Below are 10,547 nucleotides of genomic sequence, written 5' to 3' on the forward strand. Positions count from 1 at the left end.
CAGGCACTAACTATAACTAAGCTATATTTAGAGACTTCTTGAATAAACTCCAGATAGAGTCAGAGACAATTGTGACCCCTTTGGGTTAGGGCCCCTCCACCCCACAAAGAAACCTGATTTGTATGAGTCCACAAGGCTTTGGGGGATCCTGGTCCATAGATAAAGAGACACAAAATGTAAAGAGAAGAAATGGAATATTCTAATGTCATTAGAACTCACCAGGTACAGAAAAACTGTTTCCTGCTTCATCAGTTTCCTAAGATCAAAATTCCATATATTTCATCACCATATATTAGGGGAAACTAATGCAGTGAATTTGTTTGATTCAAGGAACCAAAACAATTCCCACTGTTCCCTGCCTTAGTGATATTGTCAAACATCATTAATAATATCTTGAAAGCCTCACACTTATGCATTTCTTTATAAAGCTTTTCAAAGTGCTTTTATATTTGCTATATCATTACATCCTCACATTTACTAAATCCCCCTCCAATAAATAATCAAAGTATAGAGGTGACCCTAGGTCCTCAAAGGCTGCGTCAGTGATGTGTAAGCTCTAGCAGATTCCAACAAGATAGGAAACTTTCAAATCTGAGTGCATCTAAGATCTTTCATCTGAAGATTTAGTTGGTTAAATTTGGAGAAGCTCAGCACCAGGTTGGCCATTAGGTAATGAATTTTTTGGTCATAATAACTCACAGATACATTCAGCAACCAAAGAGAAGGTTGCAATTTCTGCCAGTGAAGGGATTATGTACATATGAACCCAACCAGCCCTTATGAGCACGTCCAGTGTGCTCTGCCTGCTATAATCTCCACATGGACTTTAGAGCAAGTCTAGGCATTGTTTCCCATCTTGTTGCCATAAAGAGGGGTCTTATGATTGCCTGTTGAGCCAGAACTAAGAATGCTTACTTATAAGCATTTTATTTAAGAATCTGCATGGCTGGTCTGAATGAGGAAGCATTCTTCATCCCTGGGGCAGCTAGGTGAGGCAGTGAATAAAGGACTGGCCCTGGAGTCAGGAGGACCTGAGTTCAAATCCAGCCTCAGACACTTAACACACACACACACACACACACACACACACACAAAACCCTAGCTTGTGACCTTGGGCAAGTCACTTAACCCCAATTGCTCTACTTTCCCTCTCCAAAAAAAGAAAAAAAAATTAACAAGCATTTATTTTTCTCTTCATTTCATCTGTCTCTTTCTAATACAAGAAAAAGAAACAAAACCCTCAGAACACATAGGCATAATCAAGAAAAACAAATTTCCATATGAGCCATGTCCAAAAATGTGTCTCATTTTGCATCTTAACTCCATCACCCCTCTGTCAGGAAGTGAGTAACACGCTTCAACATCAGTCCTTTTGGAATCATGGTTGGTCTCAATGGCATTTGGAAAGAAGGAAGATAGAACAGGAAAATATCAACGAAACCACCACCATTTAGCACTTGTGTTACCATGAGCATATCACTTCAGTCCTCGGACCTTGTTTTCTTCATCTGTAAATCAGAGGATTGGACTAGATCATCTCTGATCTCTCTCAAATGTGAATCTATGACTATGATTTTATGATCCAGTTTTTTCCCATAAAACTGCTTCCCTTTCTGCTGTCTTCTAGTTAAAGTGGACTAATGCTATAACCAAGCTGTCAAATTCAGATAGAATACTGACCTTGGAGTCAGGAGGAGCTGAGTTAAAATCTGGGCTCAGATACTTACTAGCTGTGTGACCCTGGGCAAGTCATTTAACTCTGATTGATTCCCTTTTTCTAAAATGTGTATTGCTTAAGTTATTAACAAAATCAGAATACCAAAAGCAGACAGTAATTCTTTTCATGAATGACCAGATTGTTGATATGCTGATACCAGAAAGTAAGAAACATAAATTTGCTATTGGCTGCTGACAACGGCACTGGTAGCTACAGGTGTTATTAATATTATGTTTGCAGATGTCTAATAAACCAAAGTGCATTTTGACTTTTAGTTTTTCACTGCACATCTGTGCATCCTACATGTTTTATAGATCTTAAAATCGAGCTCTTATAGAAAAAAAGGTATTCTTTAACCACTCAGCTGTTAATTCCTCCACCTGGTACTACCAGAGACAGACTTCATCAGGGACGCAGTCATATCCCAATGCAGCTGCCCAGAAACATATTAGCCCTGATGGGATGAGGGTGGAATAAAGAAAAGGTAGACTGACCTACAAAACTCACGCTGAATAAACCATCTTAATGTGATTCTACTGGACAAAGACTGGAGGGTAAGGCAAGTCATTTCTCTCCAGTAGAAGTAATAACTCGTGTTTACATTTAGGGTTTATAAATTAAAAATCATTTGCCCCTTTCTTATAGATGAGTAAATTGAGTCTCGTGGAGGTTAAATTACTTTCCCAAGGTCACACAGCTCTAAGTGATAGAGTTCAGATTCATACCCCCTTCTGACTCCTGAATTTGTTTATCCTACTATCTTGCTTCCTGCACAAGGTCAGTGGACCAATTTCCATTTGTCCCATTGGGTAGCCCAAACCTGAGTCTAGGATCAGGCAAACAGAGCCTTTACCACATTCCTCCAAATTTTATGGACACCCCTACTGGGTACTGTTTTCCCCAATATAGAGGCTCCATTCACACTGTATTGTAGCCTCCCCCCCCCCATTGCCTTCTCCCACCACTATGTGAAACTCAGCATCATTCAATCCAGTCATTCGTTCATCTGTCATTCAACAAATATTTATTCAGCAATTACTAAGTGAAAGTCAATGTGCTAGGTGCTGGGGATACAAAAATAAAAACAAAGCAGTGTCTTATGTTTAGAGGATATAATAATAGGCACGTAAGTAATAGCAACAGCTGACATTTCTATAGCATTTTCAGTATTGCAAAGCAGATACCTCATTTCAATTGATCCTTACAATAGACCTTAGTTGTACATCCTATGATTGTTTCCATTTTATAGATGAAGAAATTAAGGCCCTCAGAGGTTTGAACTTCCCAAGGTCACATAGCTACTAAGTGTCTGAGGCAGAACTTGAAACCAAATCTCTCTTGACTCCAAGTATGGCACTTTATCATGCCTCTCACTAAATAGAAAAATACAAATATAAAATAATTTCAAAAGGGGGAGATTGAATTGAATCAGGAACGCCTTCGTGGCAGCCATGTTATGGTTTGAAGGAAGGTAGAGGTTGTATGGCAAAGAGGGAGTGAATTCCAGAAACGGAGCACTACTCAGCTGGGTATTTAAAGCCATAGCACAATGAAAGCCAGAAAAGGGGGAGATGACATGCATCTAGGGAACAGCTAGCAGGCCAATTGGACAACAGTAGATGATGCTTAGAGTAGAATAACATGAAATAAGGCTGGAAAAGTGGGTGGGAGCCAAAGTACAAAGTGTCAAATACCAATTGGTGTCTTTCATATTTTCTCTGAGTCAATAAGGGAGCAACTGAAGATTTTTTTGTGATGGAGAGGGTTTGACATGGTCATATCTATTTTTTTAGGAATATATTTGGCATCTATACAGAGGATGGATTGAAGAAGGAATGATATTAGAAGCAAGTGGACCAGTTTGGGGACTATCACAGTACTCTAGGCAAGAGAAAATGCAGTACTGTCTTGGAATAGAAGCTATAGGAATTGAGAGAAGGGGACTGATAGAAGAGAAGTTGTGGAGGTAGAATTAATCAATCAATGAGCATTACCAAGCACCTAAAATGTGCCAGACCTATAATAGCCACTGGGGACACAAACAGAAATGAAACCATCCTTTCTCTCAAGAAGTTTATATTTTATGGAAGGAAACCACATGTATACAACAACAATAAATGAAATAAATACAAGGAAATGAGGGACTAGAAGTTGGGAGTATATGAAAAGGTCTGGTGTAAGAGGTGGGATTTGAGCTTAGCTTGAAAGGCAAGCAGAAATAAGGGCAAAGGGACAAAGGTGAAGATGGAATGTGGTATGTGAGCAGCAGTAAGAAGGACAGTATAACTGGACCAAAGAGCATGGGAAGGGGGCTAATGCACAATAATCCCAGAAAGGTCAGTCAGAACCAGGGTGGGCCTGCTTAAAAAACAAAATAAGCTATGTTACCAGATCTCATTGGGCTCTCACTGCAGCCAAATAATCCTTTTATTTCTCCTCAATTGATTCTGTGGAATTCCTTATAATGGATGTTCTGCACCTTCTCTTCTTTCCTCAAGCTTTCCATACCACCACCACCACCATCACCACCACCCCTCTTAGCAGAGGACCTTGCCTCACACTCAGGTGAGACTATGGAGGTCATTCCCAAGTGCTTTTGTATTTTCTTTCTGTTACTCCAGGCTCTGCTGCCTGAAGATCTGAATGGGATAAAATCATTTTCCAGTTTGGAAAATCAGCTTGATTTTCACCTTTTGCTTTCTTTTAATGATAATTTTTCTCTAAAATTCTCCTTGGAGCTAGAATTTCCTACACTCAATGTAAGCTAAAATTATGTTTACATATAGACATATCCCTACATACATATGTAAGCGATATCTCTGCCCCCAGCTCAGTTGATGTAGGGTAGACTATAAGCACACAAGTTGAAATTTTAATGTATTAAACCATGTGTGTGACCTGAGTGATTCCTTTATGAGGTGTAAACTCCTCTTTGATTGAGTTAAGGGAATGATTCTATTGTCTAGCAAATGAATTAGCAACTCCCTTGTAGGAAAAATGCTGTGGGGGATACATCTGTGTGGGGAAGAGGAGGAAATTTCTGCCACTCCCCTGAACATTATCTGAATAACTTTAAAGGGAGGCTCCTGGACCAATAAGAGACCCCACATCTATGGGAGAATGGAGACATACACTGCAGACAGACAGAATAGAGAGATAGTGACCAGAAGGAAGAAACCAACTACAGGAGAACAACCCTTGGCAGCAGACAAGGGAGTCAGACTTTGGAGGGGAGCCTATTCCCTGGGAACCCAGTTGAGCAATGCAACTACCACTGACACCTCACTCAAAGAGAGTTGTGTTTAGACTCTATGAAGAAAGAATTGTACTTAAAAATTTTATCACATTCTTCCCACTGATAATGTTTATATTTGTAGTATAGTGTGTCTCAGGTTTATGGAGGGAAGGTTTCTGTTAGGCACTTTGAGTAAATACTTTTGCTGAGAACTAATTGGATCTCTACTAGCTAATTGTTAATTCGTGGAAAGCACATTGGTGGGGGCTAAGGAGTTACAGTGTTAGGAGCAAAGCCAAGCAGTCTTACCCCTAGAATTCAGGGTTAGGAGGCGGCTAGGTGGTACAGTGAATAGAGCACCACATCAGGAGGATCTGAATTCAAATCCACTAGCCATGTGACCTCAGGCAAGTTATTTAAACCCAATTGTCCTGCCTTCCCCCTCCATAAAAAGAAAAAAAAAGAATTCAGGGTTAGAGTAATTTTTCCTAGGGAATCAACCTGTGAGTAAGAATGAAAGACAGGGAGGTAATACCCAGAGAGTATTAAGCATGCATTTACATGTGTTTTCATCAAAATTGCTCATTTGTTTTATTGTTACCAAAAAGGAAATAGTTATTTTTATTCAGACATTTTTGCATAGAAATCATTTCCAAGCAGTCAAACTTTCAAGTTTCAATTTTGTTGCAAGTTATTTGACCTAAAAAGATGTAAACTACAGGATAAGCTAAAAGATAACAGCAAGAACAAGAACAAAAAGAACCCCAATAACAAATTCTCCAAATTTTCATGGTGAAACTCCTTAAGAAGGCCATTTATAAGAGGTGCCTTCCCTGACTCTTCTTTCTCCTTAATTCTACAGTCTGACTCCTGACCTCATCATTCCACTAATACTACTCTTTTCTAAATTACCAATGACCTCATAATTGTCAAATCCAATGGCTTTCTCTCAATTCTCATCCTGCAGCCCATGACACTGTTGATCACCCTCTTCTTGATGCTATTTTCTCTCTAGGTTTTCAGAATACTGTTTCCCTGGCTTTCCCCCCACCTCTCTGACTGCTACTCCTCAGTCTTCTTTGCTGCATCTTTATCCAGCTGGGTCACACTCACTAACCATGGGTGTCACCAGGGGCTCTGTCCTCTTCTCTTCCTCTGTATTACTTCTCTTGGTCATCCCATCAGCTCCTATATATTCATTCTCATCTCTGTGCTGATGGCTCTCAGATCTACTTCTGCAGCCCTAACTTCTCTTCTGATCTCTAATCTCCATGTACCCATTAGACATCTCAAACTCAAGCATGTTGTGTAGACATCTTGAATTCAACATGTTCTAAACTGAACTCATTATCTTCTCTCCCCAGACTCTCCCCCGACTCTCCCCCATTCCAAACTTCCCTATTACTGTTAAGTCAACACCATTCTCCTAGTCACCCTGGCAGCCCTTGCACAGCCCTGCCTCACTTAAATCCAATTCACTTGAAGGTCATGGCATCACCTTCTAGATGTCCTGGTCCTCTTCAAGAATGAAAGACAAAAATCAACAACAGTCACCCTGGCTCATAACCTGGGTATGAGCCCATTACTAACTCTCCTGACTCCCATGTCTAATCTGTTGTCAAGGCCTGTTGATTTCACCTTTGTAAAATCTCATGAATACATCCCCTTCTCTCCTCTGATCCTGCCACCACTCCAGTATACATTATCTTCTCCTCATACCTGGCTTGTTATTTGGTCTGCCTGCCACAAGTTTCTCCCACATCCATTACATCCTTTACTCAGTCACTGAAATAATTTTTCCAAAGCACATGTCCAACCTGTCACACACACTCAATAAATTCCTTATCTCCTTCAAGATTAAATGCAAAACCCTCTGTCATTTGAAGCTATTCCAACCTAGCCCCATTCCTACCTTTCCAGGATTCTTTTTATTTTTATTTTATTTTATCTTTTGCTTTTTGGAGGGCAATTGGGGTTAAGTGACTTGCCCAAGGTCACATGGCTAATTTTTGTGTTAAGTGTCTGAGGCTGGATCTTTCCAGGATTCTTACACTTTCCACCACATATTCCTGAATCCAGTGACGCTCATCCCTCTGTTCTTCCAACAAGACACTCCATCTCCCAACTCCAGGCATCTTCACTGACTTTCCCCATGCCTGGAATGCTCTCCTTCCTCATCTCTGCCTCCTGTCTTTCCTGACTTTCTCCAAATCTCAGCTTAAATTTCAACTTCTATAGGAAGCCTTTCCCAATTTTTCTTAGTTTTAGTGCTTTCTTGCTGTTTATTATTTCCTATTCATCTTGTACATAGCTTATCTGTACAAAGTTGTTTTCATGTTCTCTCCCCCTTTAGATTGTGAGTTCCTAAGCCTTTCTTTCTTGGAGGCAAATGGGTGTTAAGTGACTTGCCCAGAATCACACAGCTAATTAAGTATATGAGACCAAATTTGAGCTCAGGTCCTCCTGACTCCAGGACTGAGATACCACCCAGCTGCCTCCTAAGTCTTTCAAAGTTAAATTTCTTCTATTCATCTCCTAGAGATGGAGTAAAGAAAAAAAGTAAGAAATCCCCAAGCCCTAGGCTGTCTTCTTTGTTAGATGTCATCCTTATCCTATGGTCAGTAGAAGGGAATAGGAAATGAAGTTGTATGCCAATGAAAATTGCACAGACCCATAAAACATCAGAACTAGAAAAGAACTTGGAGGTTATCTAACTCAAATCTTCATTGTATAGCTAAGGAAACTGAAACTCAGAGAAATGAGGTGACTTGCCCCAAATCTCACAGTTAATATCATAGCTGGTCTAAAGCCAGATCTTCAGATGTCTTTCCCCCACCCACCTCTCTCCTGGCCCAAGAACTTTTGGATACCAGCTGCTGGTGGAAAGAGTCCTAGACTAAAACTCAGAAAACCTGAGTTCAGGTCCCAGCTCTGCCATTTCCTCACCATCACTGAAGTCCAATTCACTTGCATGTCACAGCATTACCTCCCTGCTGTCATGGTCCTCTTTGAGAACAAAGGACCAACAGCAACAGCAGTGACTATGGAAAGATTGACTTCTACTTCTTTTAAGTCTGTTTTTACACTTTCAATAGACAAATAAGAACGCTGAGGCTCAAAGAGGGAAAGAGAGATCCTCTCAGTCACAAAATTTATAAGCTATAGCGACAGAATTTGAACCCATGCCCTTTTACTCTAAACCCAAAGGTCATAAGACCATTTTGAGATTGCTTCATAAACTATAAAGCTATTTATAAATGTGAGCCATGGGATTTATGATTAATTGGTTTTCCTAAGGGCATTAACAGCATTCTTCCCTTATTTCCTCCCCTTGACTGTGGACTAAAGCTGTCCAAGTCTAGCTTTCTAGTTTGGTAGACCCCGCCGGAATCGAGGACCAGCTCTCACATCCACTTGAGGTCTGAGCAGATCTTCAGGGTCAATAAGTCTATGCCTGAAGTTGATAAAGCTTTATAAACATAGGGTGCCTTGGATACCATTGGTGTGAATGGTGAAGTCCAAGGTATCAGCTATTGGAGGAGAAATCAGATCATTCACAGAATAGACTTGGGAATGTCAGGGTCAATCCACATACTCATTTGTCCTGCTAGATGGGCACCTCCCTTGGGGCACACTGCCAAGACAAGCAGCTAATATAATTGTAGTTGTGCCCAGAGCTCTGCCTTGACATTCCTGAGCCATTTGTTACCAGTCCAGTTCTGAAAAAAGTGCACCTTTTAAAAAAAAACAACAATAAACCCATCCAAATGAAGCCTCAATAAATTCATGGACACATTTGAAAATCACCAGGCCCTAAGCTATCCTCCCCATTATCCTTTATCTATGACACTGTTCAATGCTATCTTCTCCTCTCAGTCTCAGCTCTGGGAACACCTCCCCAGCATCTTGGGACTGGCTGAACAGAACTGTAACTAGGGCAGGGTGATCTGGGATTTGGCCTAGGGTGTTGATAGCATTTACACTCCAGCAGAATAGAAACAACTGGGTTTAAAACCTACTTACCAAGAATAACTAGTTAAAATAGGAATCTCCCAAATGGCCCACCTTTGTCCCCTGGGTTGTAGCACCCCAAGTGAGTTCTTTTCATCCCAGAAGAATGGTTTTGACATGCCCTCTTTGTCTCTTTCCATGTACTGACTACTGAATTTATCCAAAAGGTGATTTGAAAGTGTTTTAAAAATTGCTTTTTATTAATTTTATTAAATATTTCCCAGTTACATACAAAAATTTGACAATCATTTCTTAAAATTTTGAATTCCAAGTTCTCTCCCTCCCTCCTGTCCTTCCCTCCTCCTTGAGAAAGCAAGGAATTTGCTTTCAATTATACATGTAAGGTCCTGCCAAACATATTTCCATATTAGTCCTGTTGCAAAAGAAAACAGAAACAAAATAAGACAATACAAATAAAGAAAGTAAAAAATGCTTCAATATGCATTCAGAGTTCATCAGTTCTCTTTCTGGAGGTGGATAACATTTTTCATCATGAGTCCTTTGGAATTGTCTTGGATCACTGTCTTGGTCAGAGTAGCTAAGTCTTTCCCAGTTGATTATCCTTATATTATTGTTGTTATTACTTACAATGTTTTCCTAGTTCTGATCACTTCATTTTGCATGAGTTTGTATAAGTCTTCCTAGGTTTTTCTGAAACCATCCTCCTCATTTACTATAGCACAACAGTATTTGATCAGTCATGCATCATAACTGATTTAGCCATACCTGAATTGATGGGCATCCCCTCAATTTCCAATTTTTTGCCACTATAAAAAGAGCTGCTATAAATATTTTTGTACAAATGGCTCTTTTCTGTTTTTCTTTATCTCTTTTGGATACAGACCTAGTAGTGATATTGCTGGGTCAAAGGGTATGCACAGTTTTATAACCCCTTGGGCATAGTTCCAAATTGCTCTCCAGAATGATTAGATCCCTTCACAACTCCACCAACATTACATTAATGTCCCAATTTTTCCACATCCCCTACCACCATTTATAGTTTCCCTTTTCTATCATGTTAGCCAAAATGATAGATTTGAGGTGATATCTCAGAACTGCTTTAATTTCCATTTCTCTAATCAGTAGTGATTTAGAGAAATTTTTCATGTGACTATTGATAACTTTGATTTCTGCTTCTGAAAACTGCCTGTTCATGTCTTTTGACCGCTTATCAGCTGGGGAATGGCTCTTGTTTTTTTTATAAATTTGTCCCAGTTCTCTCTATATTTGTGAAATGAGTCCTTCATCAGAAAACTTGCTGCAAATTTTTTTTCTCAGTTTCTTGTTTTCCTTCTAACTTTGGCTGCACTAGTTTTGCTTGTGCAAAAACTTTTTAAATTTCAAATAATCAAAATTATCCATTTTACTTCCTCTAATCCCCCCTATCTCTTGTTTGTTGTAAACTCTTCCCTTATTCATAGATCTGACAAGGTACATTTTTCCATGTTCCCCTAATTTACTTATTATAGCACCCTGTATGTCTAAATCATTTATTCTGAAAGTAGGTTTCATGCTATTTGCTTAGGATGGATATTGTGAGGCTTTCCCAGGGTATTTTTCTAATTTCACCTCAGGTTTCTTCCC

This window comes from Petaurus breviceps, unplaced genomic scaffold, assembly GCF_028583685.1.
Source record: "Petaurus breviceps papuanus isolate PSGF00001 unplaced genomic scaffold, PetGlider_PUasm1.0 90700, whole genome shotgun sequence".
NCBI classification, from domain to species: domain Eukaryota; kingdom Metazoa; phylum Chordata; class Mammalia; order Diprotodontia; family Petauridae; genus Petaurus; species Petaurus breviceps.